Raw genomic sequence first — 22096 nt, forward strand, 5'->3', positions numbered from 1 at the left:
CACATTGATAAACTGACCTATTTTCTAGAATCAAAGTAAAGTCTGTCTTAAAAATATGTTTACAAGTTAAACTGCTGAAACATTACATACGAAATGATTATGGAGGGGGATTAATACAAGATTTCCTTGCATAGGGATGGTAACACTATTAAATTGATCAGCTATAATTTGTTCCTTCATACTCTTTTAAAAAAATGGATGTTCTCCCAAATGTTAGTTTTTCAACATAAAAACCATGTGATGTTCCAATTTTAATGCAATATGTTTTTCTTTGTCAAAATTCATCACCAATATGTTTGTTTATTTAGATTATTAATTGCTTCAGTGTAATACTATTTTAAGAAAAGAGAAACTCTGTGGGAAGTCAAAGCAACAAATACAACTCACCAAAAACTAACATCTTGAGGCATCATAAAACTTATCCCATGTTAGATTTAAAAATCGAATCTATAACATTAATCTGTAATTAAATGGTATAAATAGTTTTAAGATAATTATGTTACTTGCTTTACAATAAAATCCAACTCTTAAAAGTAATATATATAATTACTCTCTAAATCCTGCATACATTTATAAAATATGGAAATGATGCCAGCTAAAGACCACAAGGTAAGAATATCACCAACTCTCTTTTTAAAAATTAGCAGTTAGAAAAACACATTTCTGTAATAAGAACTTTTGATCCTGATTAGCTTTTCAAGTCTATTTGTAATTTTTTAAATATAAATAATTATTTCAAATTCTTTTTTATTAATACTTAGATGATAGCAAAAAAAGAAGTATGAATTTGGAAATTATTTAACAAAAATCAGATTAAATAACAATTCTCAAATATGTTTACATCAAAAAGTAAACATTTTGATAATTTCTTACTAGTTTATCAGTTATAAAAAATTAAGGTTTTTTAAAAATTTTATTTAATCCTCACCCAAAAACATGCTAATTGATTTTAAAGCGAGGGCAAGGGAGAGAGAGAGAAAGAGGGAGAAAAATATCGATGGGCTGCCTCTCACACACATTCTGACAGGGGACTGAACCTGCTACCCAGGCACATTTCCTGATGGGAAATCAAACCTGCCACATTTTGGTTTATGGGACAACGCTCCAACCAACTGAGCCACATTGGCCAGGACATAATTAAGGGTATTTTAAAGCAGTCTTCCTAAAATTAATGCCCTCACTACTTGAAATCTGATTATACACAAGCATACTCATCATTTGCCTAATATTTTGACAAAATAACAATACAGTTTTTTAAACCACCCATATTAAATATGTGAAATCAAAATTTATTTGGTTTGTTTTTTAGCATACATACATACAAACACACACGTACACACATGGAGAGAATCCTGTGGTAGATACATGTATCTTTTTATATGACTTTGTTAAGGGTCAATGCCAAATATAAAAATGAAAAACTTTTACTTTGATACCACTCAGTTCATATCAACTGAATGACAATATCCAAACCAAATTTCAGGGATCAGATGACTGACATGGTATGCTTGAAAGAAACAGGCAATTTTTACTATCTATAAATAATCCATAAACAAAAACAGTGGCAAACTACTTTTCAAAAATAAATTTAATTAAAAATATTAAAATAGAAATGTGACATTAAAATATTGGATGAAATTCTTGGATGATTTTATAACAATAAATAGATGACTTTGTGTTGCACAATGCAAGTGTCCAAAATGATCTGCTTAAAAGGTGAAACAGTTAAGTATTCCACATACGGTATCACTAGATAGTTTATTGAGCAATGACTTTCTTTAAACCATAATAAATACACACATACATAAATACATACCACTAACATAAGAAGATCCTTTCTAAAAATACTAAAAAGATAATTTTTGTGGCTTTAATTTTATTTCAATTAAAGCTGATAAAACTTATTTAAAGTATTTTTTATTTTGACTTAATGCTAGTAAGCACTGCACAGCATAAGAAGTCCCCCCAAGTAAATGACATAAGCAAACTTATTGGCTATAACAAGAATGATTATAGCTGTCATATTTTCTAGCATTATTTTGCATGACAAAAAAGAAACTTCATTCAGTGTTCTATAATTTCATTTACTAAGTAAAAATTCTCTGGATGCCTGTAATTCTCCTTTAAACAGCTACAGTTTAAAATAAGTAAAATATCTCTGACATTTTGAAAGAAAGATAACATCTTCTGAAAAATATAAAAGATGACCAAGTTCAGATTATAATTATGCACAGTTTCACTTAATAATGAGATGGAATACATTTTTCTTCTTAAGCAAGTATTTAACAATAAGTGTTATTGTCAACCCAAAAATATTAATTCCAGTTACCTAAGACTACAGATACCCTTTCTCTCAAGTCTACCAAATTTTCTCTGGTATCTATTGTAGTAGAGAATTGGGTGTTCAAGCTAGTCAAATAATCTAATTAACACAGTTACTATATTAATAGTGTACAGGTTATTAATTTTTATAGAATTTAGGTTATTTGCTACTGAACATAATTTAGTTTTTATTGCTTCAGTAATTATTTCATATTTCCCACGTCATCGTTAAATCAATAGGTAAAATACCTGCTAAAAGTATTTTGACAGAATACAAATAAAACTAATCTTCATATAGAAATATTTTCAAACTTATACACTTCAAATATGTTTTAGTTCTTTAACACTTTTTATTCTGTCTTCCTTATTCATGCTTCTATTATAGAACTTACTACTTTATACTAATATAATGTTCAATATTCATTCACTCAACAGATATTTACTGATTACCTCCTATGTTTCAGGCAATGTGCTAGGGTCTAGAGAAAAGGTGAATTAAACTAATAAGGTGCCCACTGCCCCAGCTGAGCTTCAGTTTAGTGGGAAATACAGGCACATAACAAAACAAACACAAGGGTGCTCAAAGGGCAGTGGTAGGGAAGTTCAGCGGCTGTGAAAGTCTGTGTGTCAGTCTGCCTCACATGCATATCCAACCTACTCTCCACCACTTCCCTTTTGAGTCTCTCTCCTAGTAAGATGTATTTTATTCCAATTTCTGTCCCATATGCCTATCACTGCACTCATTTAATTTGTTGAATACTTAGAATTAATTTTTTAGTAATGATGAAATACAGGTCCTTAACTCTAAACACCATATTACCTCTTCTTTTTGTATGTATGACCATTAACACATATTTAATGTATATTTTTAAAAATCATGTGGCATATAATTCAGTTCTAAATTTTATTATCAATTATAATTTGTTTTATAAAACAGAGAATTTCAAGGTTTGTTTGGAAGGGTAGGTGCAGTCAATTGAAGCTAACTGGACCATAGATAAACCAAATATTCCACTTTTCTTTCATCAAATATGAAAAAAAATAGATGACATTAACATCTCAATTAATTGGACTACACCAAAAATAATCTAGTAGACTAATTTTTTGCAGTAAACTGATATAAAAAATAATTGTAAAAAGCAATCATTCAAGGGGAAATTTAAAAATAAAAATATCCAGGGTGTTCTTCAATTTCCCAGTACCTAGCACTCAATGAAAACTCAATAAAGGTAGATGAATGAATGAATGAATGAACAATCCACCCAGTTTTCTATACATTCCATCATACTATATCATCTGATGATTACAAAGACTCAGTGATACCTCTGAGGTGCTGTCTAATCCTAAAACAATACAAACTTGTTCAATTATATTACTTATACTAATCTGCTATGGCAGGAAAATTACCTAAAATTTTTATAAATGTTTTCAATAGGCATGAAAATGAACAGGTTTTTCTGATGAACACTCAATAAATAATATTCATTTGCATTTTTAAATTTCTTCAAGTAGCTAAAATTATGGTGTAGAACAATCATATTATATTTTCTGTTATACCCCTTACAAAATGGCAAGATGTGTTATTCCAAAATAAAAGTACTCACAAATTTAAGAAAGTAAGCTTCTTGAAATATAGCTTAAATCATAGGCTTGTTTGTTTAAAATAAGATAAGCTTCCAGTCATTGTCTTAGTGCTTCTGAAAGAGGATTTCCTTCTCAAACCAAAGAATGCCCCTTGTGGACTTCCAGGGTCTACAGTAATTTTCAGAATAACAGGCTAGAGAAAAGCATCTGGGATCAATGCAGTTTATCCTTGTGGCTAAGCAATGGCCACAAAAGTCTGATGACATTTTATGAACTGTTGGTGACTTCCTAACAGCCCCACCTGAGACAAGAGCTTGTTGCTACATACAGACAGAAATACTCCTGGACAACTTTATGAACCAAACTGCAGGTCAAAGTGCCTTAACTAAGAAATTGCTGTCTCTAATATGATGTTAATATGTTCAACAAGGCATTATGGACCATGTAAGTTATGTAGAGTGCTGTCCTGTAAGAAAAATGTTAGCAGGCATATTCTAAGAAATTATAAAATTCTTTTACCATATTCGTTCTGCTTCCTGTGCCTTGTTCCTATTTTCCACATTTCACTTATTGCAACCTTATGTTCACCTTTGATACAAAGAATGAAAATGAAAATATTAATATCTATTAAATAGCAGAGAAATCGGTGTCTATTATTTTCTGTATGTTTGACTTATTTCATTGTTTATATTTGTTAAATTAAACTTAATCAAGCCAAAAAAAGTGGTGGGACAGATGAAGTTAGAATAACAAATATTGATAAATTTTGTACACTGCATGGTAAATTTTGATAAATTTTGAAGCTAAATGATGGGTACATTAGGAGCTCATTATAGTGTCTTTTGGAAATTTTTTATAATAAAAAGTATTTTTACAAAAATTATTGTTATGCAAATACAAAAAAATCAAAATCTGACAATTTTCAAGCACTGTAAAAATAGAAATATACATTCTTGTTGCTATTGTTGACATGGTCAGGTAATGAATCAGTAAAATATAAACTTATTCTGATGAAATAAATCACACAAGAGGATATTAATTTATTTGATGAACAATTTGGGGCAAAGGATTGTGCCATGCCACCTCTTCCAATCTCTCCTCCTTTAATCTCTTTCTCTCTCACACACACACACAACACACACACACAAAAATGCACAGATGCATACTCCTCCTAAAGTGAAAATTCCTCTCCTAAAAGCACCACCTCACACTTTGAAGACTAACAATAATGAAGCATTGGCCAATGAGTTTACCTAGTCCTAATCAGATAAGTTTGTAATGCAAGTTATCTCAAATAGAGTGCCCCGTTATGCCCAACTACTCCTTCACCAGGACACCATGTTTATCATGCTGAATGGCAATGTTGGAGAGAACAATGTAGAAAGAACACTGAAATCAGTACCAAGTAGTCTAAAAGTTTTACCTCAGCTTCCCATTTATTAGCTACACAACACATTAATCATTCATTTCTTTACTTTACTCTAGAATTAATTATTCATTACTTTACTCTAGAATAGGGTGACACTCTCTGCCCTTCTTCATAATCCAGATTTTTATAAGACTCAGATAACATATTTGAAAGCCCTTTGCAAACAATAAAGTACTCTGTACAATTACAGCATTATTAACCGAACAAATTAAGAACCAGAGAATCCTGGTGCATCCATCTACATAAAATAAAAGCCATTCACACTTGACCCCACATGGAGAAACTTTGTAGGGCCTTGGGTACTGTCAGGAGGTTCCTGAATCTCCCAATGATTCTGGAATAGTAAGCAGGGAAGGAAAAAGATGCATTGCAAATGAAACTTAAAATGTCTTGGAGCTCATGTGCATTGAACTGGCATAAAAGAGAGAGAGAGAGAGAAGTGAAGAAGCTGAGCCAAGCTTCCTAGCGACAGTGTCTCCCACCTTCACACACACCCTTCAGGTTTCGTAATTTGAGGTTACGCTAGTTGTTCATTAACCTGATCTTACCTGAAAAATGTTCAGGGGGAGTACAAAAAGGCAAAAAGTACAGTGATATTTCCCAAAGGCCTACTATTCCCTGGAGATGGCCCCCATTCAGAAAATTGTCTTCCAACATACCCCATGCCTTCAAACCCTTTCTCAATATAAGGTTATACTAAGGTCCTGCCTCTCAACATTTATAAAGTCATCCTACTATGGACGAGCTACTGAAATCATTCAATTTCTGCACAAGACTTGGTGCACTAGGTTTTTGATTTGTGTTTTTGCCACATCTTTACTATTGCAACCTCATAACAAGATTGTTGCCTTTGAGCACTAGATACACAAAGTTTAAGAAAAATTAGTTGTCAGAAATGTATATAAAAGTGGAGTGTGCAGATATGATTTTTTTCAAACCTCCTTAAGCATTGCTATGCACCTATTCCTATACATATTCCAGTAAGATAACTCAGTACTCCTTCATTTATTTATTTATACCCTAAGAAACATTTATGAGCATATACTTTATGTAAGCTTATGAAGGTTTTTTCAGTAATATACCATGCAGTGAAGTTTCATAATAGTTCACCTAACAGAAAGTACACCCTTTACTCTTTAGTACTACGTGATGCTCTGCATAAAAGTTATCTCAACCAAAAAAAAGTATTTTATACAACACTGTCTCACATTTATTTCTCAGGTCTATTAAACAATCATATTTAATATGTATACACCTAAGTATAATTTTCTGTAGATTAAAATGGAACTAATTTTTTTCAGACTTTACTTACTTATTTTTAGAAAAAGGGGAAGGGAGGGAGGAAGAGAGAGAGAAAAACATCAGTGTGTGGTTGCCTATCATGCGCCCCATACTGGGGACCTGACCCACAACCCAGGCATGTGCCCCAACTGAGAATGAAACTGGTGACCCTTTGGTTCACAGGCCTGTGCTCAATCCACTGAACTATACAAGCCAGGGAAAAATGAAGCTAATTTTTTACTTTTGCTTTTTCAAATTCCAACCCAAAACTGATATTTATTTAAAGGTCAAATAAAATACTATAACAAATTTTTAGCAGTAAATGTCTTATATCAGCTGGGTTTATTAAGAAAGAAAGTAATGGCACCAAAACAAATTGCAAGAATTAAAACAAAAATTTTAATCAGTCAAGATAAAAGTTCCATTAACTATTCATATAGGTCAAAACAATTATTTCTCTCTACTAAAATCAGTTATATAAAGTAAGGTTGAGACTGTTCTCAACATTTTTAAACAAGGTCACTGAACAGTGATCAGAATAAAAAAGAACTTTATTTCATACAACTACCAGGCTGTGTGAATGGAAACTGAGGTGTGATGCAACTAGAGCTGGACATGTGAAGCGACAAGTCTGGCATACTTTGGAGGCTTCTGAAATCTTTTCTTTGAGCACACCTACTCGGGATTTTCATTTTAAATAGGTAAGGTTTTCAGCAGGCAGTAAATAATGTGAGTTGCAGAAGAGCTGGGGTATCTCACTTTTATCTTTTTAATCAAGAATCAGATTGCTATGCCTAAAGACATTTTCCCTCTTCAACTTAAAGAAACGAACATGTCAGATTAGATAAATCACTAGACAGCTGCTAACAAAAACCCTAGGTGTGCCTTTTAATTTGCTAAAGCCCAGATACACCCAAAGCAAAGAATAAAAAGTATATAAATGAGAAACCCCCTAAAAAACTTTCTGGGTACACTTGGGCTTTATTCAAATCCTATCACTTTTATCTCTGACAAGCCAGGCCTGGATGTAAATCCATAGAAGAAGTAAAAGCAGAGGCCCAATGGCCCAACAGGAAAATGAAGTATATCACGGACCTAAAAGTCCAGCTGAATACTCTATTCTGGCTCCATCCCAAAAAACACCAATACTCGTCTTCAAGGAAAGAATATAATGATGGAAATGAACTTCATGCATTGCCACAATGGCTCTGATGCAAGCTGAAGACCAATTACACTGATTAGACATAATATCTTTTAACAAACATAATTTTGATAAAGCACACAACCTGAAAATATTTCCTATACCGGCTATGATTTCCAATGTTTCCATTTCGATTGCTGTATTCACTATGCTTGTTTCAGTGACTACCTATCGAGCAGAGCAAGTCAATCCAGATGCACTGTCTGCTGCAGTATCAAGAAAGTGCCTTCCTCTAGGCCCAGGAGTCTTCACTTCCAACAAACACAACCAAAGCACAGCAAGATCTCTCAAAAATTGGAGTGAAAATAAACAGATCATAATCAGAGAGAAAATAAAATAGCTTTCAATTTTTCTTCCTTGGTGAATTTTTCCAACTGAAACTTAGAAAAGCATCCATTTTATGACACTTTTAATAGTAATATTTGAGATTATTAGCATGATAAACTTCTCACCTATTCATCTTTTACTTTAAAAAATCTGCTCATGTTATGACTAACACCTTGGCATTCAAACAAATACTATGCTGAGACAGAAGAAATAAAACCTGTATAAATGACAGAGTGTTCAACCATGAACACATTGTCTTTTATGAATATTATAATCACAGAATCAATAAGCCTACAAAGAAAAAACAGGACACAAAACGTGTTTTGTCATTTCTGACGAAGTTATAAAAACAACAGACATTCAATATGCCAAGTGTTCTTCAATCCTTCATAATCATAGCCTTATTGAAGTGAGGACAAAAAGGGTCTAATTGCATAGGAGCAATCTCAATGTAATAGGTTATACACCCAGGCACTGCTGCACAATACAACAAAAACAACGTTCCCTGTGTATAGCAGAATGTCATCTCTCATTTTCAGGCAATTACCTTCTTTCTTGTCAACAGTTTTAATAACCTCCATCATCTCTAAAAGACTTTTGCTTCAGTTAAATAATTTTCAGCTTTTTAATATGCAAATGTGCTTGTTCATATGCATGGGTGAAGTGGCACTGCTACTTGAAATGTGTCAGTACATTGTGGAGCACCTGCACCTCGGGGAAGCTTGATTTAATTGACACCTAATACTATTCATTATTCCACTTAGTGAGCAACTCCTATTAGTCACCTGTAGGTTTTCCTATAAGCAGTGCTTTGGCCACCAATAAAAATATGATATTTCTATAAATAGAATGTCCATATTTAGAAAACGAGGTTCACTACTGTCAGAGCTTTGGGGGAAGAAATGAGGGGTAATAGGGAAGCAATAGTTTTTTCAGTAATTTATAAACTTCCTCTTATTTTTCTGTAGATTGCTACATATATGAAAAGTTGCACTGTCTGGTAGATAAAAGATGCTGTGTTTTCCTTTACCTGGCTCAATACATAATGTCCTGCTAAATGGAAGGGAGGGAGGGAGAGATGGATCAACAAAATAATGAAAAAGCAAACAAGCAAACAAACATACTTTCTAAAGTATACCATTAGTTGTTTTATTTTTTTAAGTCAGTAAGGTGTTTCTAATTCTAATGACTCCAAGCTAAAGTTGTTATTTAAATTGAATTCCTTGCCATTATCTATGACCTACATATGTCACAAAGTTAAAAAGATAAAGGCAGAATCTTGTCAATAAACATTTATTTATGTTGCCTTCAGAGGTAAACTAAGGTCTAAGAGAATGTTACTGTGAGCCATGTGGGATGACTTTAAAATATCAGCTGGCAGAATTATAACACTTGGGATTTTACGTATTTGTTGGTATTAATGTAATGAACATGCACTGTAAATGATTACAACTTAAATCTATTAGTCTTTTTACCTTTATGGAAATGGAAGGATTAACAATGAAACATACACTAAGGCTTGATAATATTGGGGATGCTTCTTTACCACATGGCCCATGACCTTACCATCCAGGCTGCTTTGCTTTCCGGCATTAATGCATTTGTTAGTCTCAGAAGGCTTAAACTACAGATGTTTAACATCTTGCTTATGGACAGATCATCTGGAATACAAAGTGAGAAATCTATACTACTTATTAGTATATGTTATGAGTGTAACAGAGAATTAATAGCCCATTCAAACAAGATTAGTGAAACCATAGCTCAGGAAAAAAAAAAAGTATCATCTTAACAGAGATATGCTCTCAAACCTGCAGGGGGAAAAAAAGAACTGAAAGCATATTTTCAGCTGGAATATGTTTTAAGACATCAAAAGAATTTGTCACTAATTAATGTTGTTTATATAGTAGCATAAGAAACATTAATTATAGCCTTCAATGTAAACTTAAAACCTTTTTATGGAAAGGAGATTTATATGTAAGGTGGTAATCTGGCTCATTGGAAGGCTTATCTACAATATAGTGAAAGTGACCATAAATCTTGTTAATGTCTAGGATGTAAAGAAAAGTGAGGTGATAGTGGGAAAAGATTGAGTTCTCCTGACCCCCAGACCCAGTCATTTCTAAAGAACAAGGGAAGAAAAGAAAATGAAAGCAGTGGTCAACTAGACCTTTGTTGGTATCCCCCAAAATGTAATCTCTAGACTGAAGAATGGCAGCTGGCAGAACAGCTGGTGAATAGGATTAATGTCAGAAGAAAGAAATAAAACTCAACATATGTCCAAGCCTGCGGTGCTGGGACTGAGCATGATTATACCCCGACGGATAGGCTGAATACAGCTGGAAAGTGCCACTGTGCCATGCCTCTCTACCCCACAAGGTCATTGCTAAGAAGTACAGCTAATGTCTGAGCAGCAAATTTAACTTTGACTGAAGAATTCAGTAACTGGGAAGGAGAGAGGGAACCCAGATTTTTCACTGTACCAATGTGCTGAACAGTTTAACCCTCAGTGCTTGGTTTGCTATGCCACAAAGCAAACTAAAAGACAGATTAGCATTGAACCTAACAGATTGCACTAAAGTAAATATAATTTTTAAATCATTTAAACCACTTAATCTCATCTCAATCACATCAAATGTGTTAGAGCAAACATATTTCCATCTTTCATTTAGAGTTTAAATAGGCACAAAGGAGAAAAAAAATCTAATTAAATGAAACAGTAGATATGGTTTTATAAATTGCCAATGCTTTTCAAAGTTAATATTTTAAAGTTACTTCATCACAATTAGCAAAAATATTTTAAAGGAGCAGTTTTTCACAGCACAACCATCATGTTCTCAAACTGAACATGAGAAAGTTACATCTTTCTGACCCATCCCCATGTTGCACTTGGCCAGCAGTTAGCCTTTTGTAACAGAAGATGAGAGACACCGGAATTTAACTGTTGGAACTAGTTACGGTGATAAACAGTGACCACGTGGACATTACTGATAGATGAGAAAAGGCTTTATTTATAGGAACTTAGGCAAAATGAATTCTATCCAATTGTTTCCTTATTTAACAACTACTGTAGACATTTTAAAAAGAGATCAGTAATCACTACTAAAAGAACACTACTGTACTTATATCTCTGCCCTTTATTTCTTTTGGATGCCTGAGCTAACTTGAGCCCAATGATTCGATTATCAGAGACAACAAATCACCTTCCCATATAAAAAGAGCTAGCACTCTCACTACATTCTTTGGACAATATACCCTTCAGTGGGGCTGAGAATGAGGGGAATGTGAAGATAGAGAATTTTATGACAAAGGAGAACAATGGAGTTGTGGCTCCACCGCCTCAAAGGAAATCCAGTGAAAATCAACCAACAAACAAAACTACCCAAATAACCACTCTCTGAAGAAGTTACACTTTATTTCTTATAATGGGAGTTGGTAGGGGATTGTCTCAGTGAGAGGGGCCAGGCCCGAAGCCTGCTATGCTAGTATTGTTCTGAGGCTGTCAAAAGTCTAGAGTAGGGTTAGTCCCTGCAATCAAATGTAAACTTATCACTAACTTGTTTAATTTATTTTTCTCTCTTTCTATATAAACTAGTTACTAGCTTATGCATGCATGACAGAAACCTCAATTTAAAAAAAGAAAAAGAAAGCAAGCTCTGGAAATTAGGAAACAAAACTTAGGGGCTATAGGTAAGCATGCTAATGGTTTGAAATTCAAATGGGGAATCAACATGATTTTCTTTCTTAAATGACTTTCAAAAAAGCATGGTCCAATTGTGAGAGGGACTTCTTCCCATGTAACATACACATCAGGACTTTCAAATAACATTTCAGATCATCTCTCAGGATAGAAAAATGGTCATATATTTATTGTTTTGTCCACTTTTATTGAAAAGTGATATTTATCACTTTTCAAAGACCTGATCTTCAATTTGTGTACATGACAGGTTTTACGTAGATCTAGGAGTAAGCAACAACTTCAAATGCCTGTGGGTATTTAGACAGTTTTATTTATATATTTTTACTCACACTTTATAAATCTCCTTGGTATCTGGAAATTTTAGAATGTTAATCTGGTATAGTTTATAGGTCTATGAAATCTCAAATTGTCGTACATTAAGTGTTGAACATGAAGGAAACCTAGTCATTTCTGGAAAATTCAAATGCTATAGAAAAGTCTGTGTATTATCCAAATAAATATTTAAATGGAGTTGCCAATTTTAATGCCATTATAATGGCTACTACTATTTTATAAAATTCCAACATTTCATGCTTTGAGGTTTAATAGCATTCAACATTTTTTAGAATCTTTAAATGTTTATATTTGCCATTACAGAATATGGAAAGAAACCCACATAGCTTATTAATGTCTCCTGAATTGTTTAAGTGGATTTTAAGATATGAGTTAAAAGAATTTCATAATCTTAATTTCAATTTCTCCTTTTCATTTAATAGTAGACATTCATTAGGACCCACACACTGTAATAAATTATAATAATTTCAAACAAGAATTAAATTACTAGGTACCTATTGAAAGAGCCATTTTTTCTTAGGTACCCTGTAATCTAACTGTCAGATTTAAAATCTATTCCCAATCAACTCTTCACAACATTCACATTTATTCATCTATGTTAAATTAATAAAAGGTGTGAATAATACTGACAAAATTGATCATTATTGTTCATGTAGATTTAGAAAATTATAAGGTAATCTAAAATGTAAAAGGAATTGAGAGAAACTATTAAGGTTCTTATAAATAAATTCATCCTATGCTATTTTTTCAAATCCAGACTGAAACTTCTACCAGACTTATTTAAATTGACTATACAAGCTATTTGATAAATTGTACATTTTTAGAACATAAACCATTTTCATTATTTTTGACAAATATCAGTACAAAGACTCTACTGTGGCATTAGGATTCAACAAATACTTTAGAAAGCTATGCCAAAATGATGTTGGGAGGTAAAACCTAATAGTTGTCTGAGACAGTTTATAGCCAACACAGTTTGATGAAGAAGAGACACAATGACAAGGGAACATCAAAAAGAGATAAATGCCATCTCCTTCATTTTTCCTCTAGATAAAGTAATGTAGGTATAATTCTTACCTAACCACCACAGATAATACAATTCAATTGACTAACATCCTAAAATAGAGCTCTCTTTATAGAGCAAGTTTGCACACTTCCTATATTTCCTACATCTAACCTTGCTGACCCTCTCCTCTGTAACTGGCATCCCTGAAGATAAAGTAAAGTGTGTCAACATCTGTTCCCATTCACACCGATTTTAATTTACCAAAAGAGCTTTGCTATTTTCAGAGCAGGCTCCAGAACACAATGACAGATTTAGGGCCTTTACTGGGGTTGCATTTCTAGTGTGTCAGCATTTCCTACTCACCAAGAGCAGATTCCAGGGGGTCACAACAAAGGAATAGCTGAAATTCAAACTTCATTATAGAGATTTTTCCCACCCTTACTTATTTCATCATAACTTAAACTTCCAACATGCTGTCCTATTTAGAGGGGGCCTTGCTGGTGCTGCACAGTAATTGGACTAAAATTATGTCGTCCTGGGGCAAAGATGAATGTCCTATAGGCTTTTTTTGTGGAGATCTACTTACATAATTACCTCTTCCAGGACTTTATAACTGGCTGAAATTTAATAACCATTATATAACAATTTTATAACTCTTTACATTTGTAAAGTACCATAATGCTTTTTAAAATACTTCACATACTTAATCCTTGTTTCATAATTTGATCATAAGCACTGAGTTTTAAGTCAAAGATATTCTTTCCAATCTAAGCGTTCCATAGTTGTATTTTTTTATACCATGCTTTATTCAGAGAGTTTCAATGTGTGTAAAGAAAGTCAGTATCACACCATCCCAGTGTGCCTGGATAATTCAGAGTTTTGCGACACATTATGAGGAACAACTTGGGGAAACAATGCACAAGTTGTGTTGTAATCAAATAACAACTAAGACATGAGCAGCTGAGCAGGAGGGAGATGGGCAACGGAATGCCGTACAGCAATCAGCACTGTTGACTAATCAGAATTTGAGACACTAGAAGGTAATAAGGGTATTATAAAGAATGGCTTATTGAAGGAGCAGCTGTTTATGTGTAGCTCACTGTTTAAATGAGTTCCACTAGATTGCCATGGTATGTTTTGGTGAAAATGTTTAACTCCTTTTAAAATGATCATTATGAGAAGAAACAGCAAGTACCAAGTGGCAAGTTTGGTGAATTCAAAGCACCACCTAAGATTTAACAGCTTTGAAACAGTTATCTGGGAGTTTGAAATTGTAGGAAATACCAATTCCAGTGGCCTTTTAGGTGAAATGTACTTAGGTATTCATTCTTCTTTTTAAAAAGCTTACAAGTTAGGTCTATATCACAATCATCACTGGGTTGCAATGGCTACAAAGATGAGGTGGTGATATAATGGGGGATTCTTCAGAGAATGAGGAAAAGAAAAAGCAGAGTAAAATTATCCATTTGGGTAGCTGCAAATCACAGTTTGTATTAGGATTTAGAAATTTGTCTATCTTCTCAATAAGCAAAGGGAATAAGATCCTGAATTAAATTTCAAAATGTAGTTTTTGATGTTTTTGTCTAAAATATAATACTAAAACCACTCATTTACCCTGACTTAAAGGAAGTAATAATTTTTAAAGCAGAGGAGAGAGAATGCAAAATAACATTTAATTCACTAATGTTATTTTCACAAAGTAATTATCATCTTATTCAAACAGCCATACGGTTGCATTGGCTTTGCAAGTGGATCAATTCATAGGGTTTTGTCTCTCTTACTTTTACCCAAGAAGCAATTGTCTATTGTTTCTTCTGTCCCAGAAAAAAAAAATCCACTAATTACAAGATAAAGGTACCAAATCACACTTCAAAGAATTTATCATAATACAGTATTATGAATATTTCATTTTGACAACAAGTGTTCAGTAATATTTTAAAGCAGTCAGCAAGCAGTCGAAACTCTGCCATCTTTTGTAACAGTTCACATGTCAAACTGGCAAAATGCCCACAGTGTAAGGCAGAAAAAAAAATCTATTTAATGTCTGCCCCACAAGACGACATGAGGTTTGATTGGCAGAAAGCAGAGAGTGGCTTTTGATCATGTGTCCTAACAAGCAGTTCCAGCTCCTGTCTTTTCAGCTGACGGGCTCCACATTACCCATTCAAACAGAAGTGACAGACCACTGCACTGCTCTCGGCTCTAGTCACACGCAGTGGGAGCTATGCTGGAGACAGAGTCACTGATTAAATATATCGCTTTTTCAAGACAAGCAGGTTCTCTGAATCAAAGTTGGACGGAATAGACTCAACATTATTAAAAAGGGATATAAAACTGGGATTGAGTGATGTTTGGCCAGTTTGCACAGCCTCAGGGATTCCCAGGCTGACAGTGGGAATAAGGAACAGCAGAACTCATAAAACATGGTCAGAAATTAGCTGTGACACCTTGGCTATTTTCCCATCACTTGAGGACCACTAGATTTCAAAATTCTGGAGTCTCTTTTTACTTTTTTCACTTTCATATTGTTTTAAATGAATTCAAGATAGGGAGAAGAATACGTAAAAGAGTGATTACTGCAGTTTGTCAATTATAGTCTTAAAGAAGATAAAGTACTGGATGTGAACCCTTTGCATCTCATTTTAAGATATACCAACACATTTCCTTCTAATTAAGACCCTTACTTTAGAATTTTATTGCATTTTTGGCTTGGTATTATAGTTAACTTTAAAATCTAGGAATATTAATCACAGAAATTACACAGTTTAACATGGGGAGGGCAAAAATAGGTTTGCAATTGTGCATATGCAAAGCACAGAGTTTATTCTTATATTATTATTTGTTAATTATTGTATTATTTTCCATATGAACAATGTAAATCTACTTTTGCCCCACCCTGTATTTTCTAGGTGGGCAAACCTAAAAGTGAGATTACCAGAGGGCAAATCAAGTGTCAGTTATCAAATTTAGCCATCCTGTATTCTTTGCTATATTATGCATATCATTTAAAGATTTTGCTTTTAGTATATTTAGAGACATAAACATCTAAAATGTATACAAATGTTCAATACAAATTATTTGTTGTCTAAATTTTATGTGATTTTAAATTTATTGAATATATAGTCCTATAATCTTTGGTACATTATCAACTTCTTATGTATACAAATAAATAAAATCTAAAGTTATTTTCTATTTGGAAAGTTAAGAATAAATGTCCAAAGACATCAAAAGGAAAATAACTCCCTTACTATAGAAACAAAAGAACTAAATCAAAATACATGCAATCATTTGGAACAAGTCAGTTGAAACCAAATATATAATTTTAAAAATGGTACATTCAGATATTATCTTAAGACAGTCTTTACACAAGATTTTAATTTCTCAACTACATTATAAAAATTTATATTTTTAATTTTTATTTTTTTAGTAGCATGCTCCAGCTATTCCTTGGAACACGCGTTCTTGTTACAAGTTTTGACATCACTGTAAATATTTAGTAGCAACCAGCTTGTTAGGTATTTAAGTTGTCATGAAAAGATTCAATACTTCTACCAAGATGAAGATGGAGTTTTAACAGAGAAGAGTAAAGAATTCAGAGTAGCCATGAAATAGGATTCTGAACTAATTGGGGGTAGAGGAGTTTGCTATTTGCTAGAAGATGGTAAAATTACAATGAAGTGGTTTATGTTAAATTTAAAAGTAACCTTTAGTTTTATTATGTTACTCATTTTGTTAAATTACATTTTAAAGTTAATTTAACACTTGCTAATGTATATTGATTAAAGGGTTATTATATCTCAAGAAATCTTAATATAAATCATATTTGATTTGTGTCCTATACATCTTAGACTATGCTATCTCTGCTAAATAACTGTGTATTAATCAAATGTACATTTTACAGCATGAAAAACAAAATGACATGTCATCTGGCTTCTGCACTTCATGTCTTCAAAGGTCTTTGAGAATGATGAAGACAATAACAATAAATTTTATCCAAAGTTATCACAGGCACAACCAAGCAATTGTTTAGAAATCTGGTGGTTTTCAAAAATGTAAGAAAATTACCTTGAAGAGGATAATATGACTTCCTATGTAAGCCTAGATTTTTTTTAAAAAATTGTTTCCCAAACGTAAAATACGGTAAAATAATATTTCATTTTTCTCCCCTCAAAAAAAGATTGTATTTAACCATCCTTTTTAAAAAATCATTCCTAATACCACCATCATCACTTTTTATATTTAAGACGGGCAGGAAAAGGGATAGGAAACTGCTACAATGAGTGGCAGACTACAATAGGTAGGGGGAGTCGAAATCGGCCTATGCACTGCCAATGAAAACACACTAGACTGGGTAAACCTGAAGCACTCCAAAATATATTTTTCTCTTCCTGTAAAAAAACGACTGCACATTACCCACGCTTTACCAGACAAGTCTTTTAAATTCTATGCCAGGAAAGACTGAAGAAAGGGAGAAAAATCCACAAAATATTTTGCAACACCATAAAAAAGAATACTTTCTTTAAAAAAACTCCAAAATAATTAATTATTTTAGCCACTATATTATTGCTTACAGTAATACACAGCAATAACATTTACATTGATTGAATTCTGTTTCCTTAATGTGAAATTTGTTTGGGGTTAATTAGCACGGCTGAGGAATAAGCTTAATAATTTTATGTTGTTTACACTGGAGGCAGTTTTCCACGAGCACTGCTCAGGGAGGAAGTGACATCTAATTTCAGACGAGACATGGAGGTGAGGGCAGCTGCTCACTGTGGGATGGCAAGTTGGACCCTTCCTCCGCCAGCAAGCCTCCTCACTGCTCAGGGTGTCTAACGGCAACAATGCAAAGTTGTTCACATAATTTCTCAGGCATGGGAAGTTTCTAAGACAAATACTGCGCTGAGCAGGGGAACAGGAAAGGACTGACACAAACGGAGAAAATCCCCACTATTAGACATTTTTACTTCCCCTTCCTTAAGAAAAAGCAGGTCTAATTAGTTGTCTCCCTAAAATGCGTACCTAGCATTTTTATTATGTATTATAACATTTTGCTCAGAGCTGACATTTTCATTCTGACAAGCACTGTCTGGAGAGCTCTCAATAAATAATACATTGACAATTTTCAGTAAATAAGCAGTGGACACAAATCGTTATCCTTACTTACAGCTGCCCCTCTCTAATAGTGCTTTTACAAGTGAGGTGACTATTCAGTCTAATGCAATCCTCTCAGTGCTGGAAAGACATTTTCATTCATTACCACGGTCACAAGCACTTAAAGCACTTTTAAGCCCTGTTGCAAAACAGCAGGAATGGCAGAGCAAGTGGGGCTAACAAAAACTAAGTTCATCATCACCAGAGAAACCTGAGGCTGTTCACCTAAACAACTAGGAAATTGACTTAAGCCCAGGCCACCTCAACACTTCTAGATCTATATGTCTTACAAGAAAGCAAGTTTTTCTTTGGCAATTAATTGGTACTCTAAGTCCAAATACCATGGCCTTTGTTTTCTGTATTAAATTTGGTTCCTTATCCAATAATAACTATTAAGCACTCTCTGATAAGGGATCACATGCAGTGACTTGAGTGACATACATTTGATCAAGGTACAAAAATTGAAAAAAAATAATCTGAATCCAGGTGAATACATCTGAAACTACACCATAACTTTTCTTCTTTTTCTCATTAGCTTCTCTTCCCTAACCTGAGTCCCTAACCTCATCCCCCTAACTAGTCACTAAACCACTATTTTTCTTCATGAAATCACATTGATTTTTGCTGCCATTTATTTTATGCTTAATTTACTCCCAGGACATAAGTTTTTGTTTCTTTGGGGGTTTGTTTTGTTTTGTTTTTCTTCAGTGCAACCTCCTCTCCTGGTTTAGGGACAACCTGCTCTTCTTCAATGAGGATGCTCTCAGTGTGGCAGGGAGAGCTCGTGTGTGGGTTCATCCGTCTATGAGCTCTGTAAGTTCTGCATTGCATCTTGGGAGCTTTGTTCACCTGAATGTGCTCAATGGCCCGAGAATCTACATCTGCACCCCTAAGTTCTGCACTACCAACTGCATTTTTAAGTGTATACAGTAAAAATTCAGCAATCTTTTGGGGCCATCAGCCCTGTATCCAGCCCCACTGTTTGGCCTGGGCACACCTGCCAATTTCACCATTGTAACAACAGAATGCCACACATTGCTTCTGAAAAGTAACGCCCTTCAGCTACTTGGTGACTTTTCAGATATGCATATACTTGATGGCCTGGGCAGTTTCACAAGATTTTTTTAAATTTCTAATTTAATTTATTTTTTAAAGTATATTTTATTGATTATGCTATTACAGTTGTCTCAATTTTTCCCTTTGCTCCTTTCCACCCAGTACCCCCTGCGCTCCAGCAATCCCCCCTCTTAGTTCATGTCCATGGGTCATGCATATAAATTCTTTGGCTTCTCTATTTCCTACACTGTTCTTAACATCCCCCTGTCTGTTTTATACCTATCATTTATGCTTCTTAATCCCTGTATCTTTCCCCCCATTCTCACCCCTCCTCCTCCCAGCTAATGATCTCCAAATGATCTCTATATCTATGATTCTGTTCCTGTTCTGGTTGTTTGCAAGTGTTCTTAAAGTGAACACAAAGATTTGCACCTCTTTTTAAAATATGTCTATTGATTTTAGAGAGATAGGAAGTGGGGTCGAGACAGACAGAGGGAGAGAGAAGCATTGATATGAGAGAAACATCAATCAGTTGCCTCCCATAAGCGCCCTATCTAAGACTCAAACCTGCAATCTAGGTATGTGCCCTGACCAGGAATTGAACCCACAACCTTTTGGTGTATGAGACAATGCTCCAACCAACTAAGCCATCTGGTCAGGGCTTAATACTTTTGTAGGATTTTGCATGATTTTGTGAGGGTTTCTGGGTCAAGTGAAATAGCAAACCATTTTCAGAAGTGATGTTAGGCTGCTTATCAAAAGAGTGTATTCACTTTCTTAACAGCCTTACCATTAAATCAGTCTACTAGGGTACTCTAATTGTCTTTGAATCTCCCCTAACCTCCTCACAACCCTCTAGCTAATTAGCAACCTTATACACACACACACACACACACACACACACACACACACACACACACACATTCTGATTCCTCTACCCTATCCACTGCCACTGCTTTATGTTTAGACTCCTAGCAGTACACACATAGCCCATTAGAACAGCCTGCTAAAAGATTTTCCTTCATTTGGCTTGCTGCTTTCCAACTGATAGTCACAATGCCACCAACGTTACTTTTCTAAAAAACACGTCTAATTGTCACTCAGTCACCTACTTAAAAAGTTCTCAGTTGCTCCCTACTACCCGAAAGAAAATCCAAACTCTTTAGAATGGTCTCAATCTATTTTTTTCAGTTGTGTCTCCTATCCTTGCCACACCAAACTTCATAAATTCACCAAACTCACAGGTTTATTTGTACCACTGAAACTTGATACATGCTGTTTTCACTACCTTGGATTCTCTCTCTTCTTCACTATAAATAACATAATTCATCAAAATCCAGTTCAAATGTCTGCAGATCCCTTCCAAGATCTCCTAGGCACAATGTTGGTTCCCTGTTCTGATCAAGCAGAAGATGCTTTAAAATGCATTTTGAAGCATCTTCTACCATAGTACTTACTGTAATATGAATTACTCTATGTGCATCTCTTTCCCCCCTAAACCGTGAGCAACTAAAAACCATCTATTTCTCCCTGTATTCATCTTCTTCTCCTCCTCTTTCTCCATTTTTACCTCTCCTCACCCCAGGCCCACTGTACTACCAGATGAAAGAGCTTAATAAATGCTTATAGAAATAATGAGCATATATATAATGCCTTTTTTAACTGAAGAGATACTCTAAAAATTGAATCTATTCATCTCCTTTGAAACATAATATTATTAATCTCTCTGGAACCTTTTATAAACAAATAGATTTTTAAGTTAACACACATTATACACTAATATCTAAACTAGGCATTGGGAAGATAGATGAAGGATACGGTCTGTCCCTCAAGGAAATTACAATCATCTTGGGTGACAAGATCAATAAATATAAAATAGCAAGTAATACTTTTCATTTTTGTCAAAAATCACTTGAGCGTATTTTTGTGGTTCTATTTATGGGTTCTCTATTATGTTCCATTGATCAATGTGTCTCTATCTCTGCCAAAACCACACTGTTTTAATTATTGTAGCTACGTAGTAAACCTTGATATTGGGTAGAGTGATTTCTAACATTGCACTCTTCTTTGTCAAGAATATCTTAGCTATTCTAGGTCCTGTCCCTTTTTACATAAATTTTCAAATGGTTGTCTATGTACATGGTAGTCTTGCTGTGATTTTGATAGGAATTGCCTTAAACATACAGATCATTTGGTGAAGAACTGACATATTTATCATATTGAGTCTTCCAACCATGACATAGTATGTCTTGCCATTTATTTAGGTCTTCTTCTATCAGCATTTTGTAATTTCCTCACCAGATATTGTATATGTTTTGTTAAATGTATAACTGAGCTTTTCACTTTATTGGGAATGATTGTAAATGTATTGGGTTTTTTTATTTCAGTTATCATAGCTAATATAGAGAAATATAATTTTTATATTTATATACTTTTATATCTAATGACCCTGCAAAAAACATGAACCCTAACCCTCACACTTTATGCAATAATGTGACCTAAACCTCACACCTGATACAAAAATTAACTCTAAGTGGATTGTAGACTTAAACACAAAATGTAAAATTATAAATCTTTTAGGAAAAAAACATAGGAGGAAATGTTTAGGATATTGGGCTAAGCAAACATGTTCTTTGTCTTGACACCAAAAGTACTACCCCTAAAATATTTTTAAAAATTGCTTAATTAGACCTCTTCAAAGGTATA

General features: G+C 33.9%; 1 protein-coding gene and 1 pseudogene across 5 annotated transcripts in view; both read right to left on the reverse strand.

Annotated features, from left to right (window-relative positions):
- Positions 1 to 22096, reverse strand: part of SOX6 (SRY-box transcription factor 6) — a 607033-nt gene that overhangs the window by 293680 nt on the left and 291257 nt on the right. The gene's annotated exons all lie outside the window — the stretch shown is intronic.
- On the reverse strand, positions 18982 to 19459 carry LOC123809971 (annotated as a pseudogene).

The sequence above is a fragment of the Phyllostomus hastatus genome, unplaced genomic scaffold, assembly GCF_019186645.2.
Source record: "Phyllostomus hastatus isolate PE091 unplaced genomic scaffold, TTU_PhHast_1.1 phas_scaffold_585, whole genome shotgun sequence".
Lineage (NCBI taxonomy): Eukaryota > Metazoa > Chordata > Mammalia > Chiroptera > Phyllostomidae > Phyllostomus > Phyllostomus hastatus.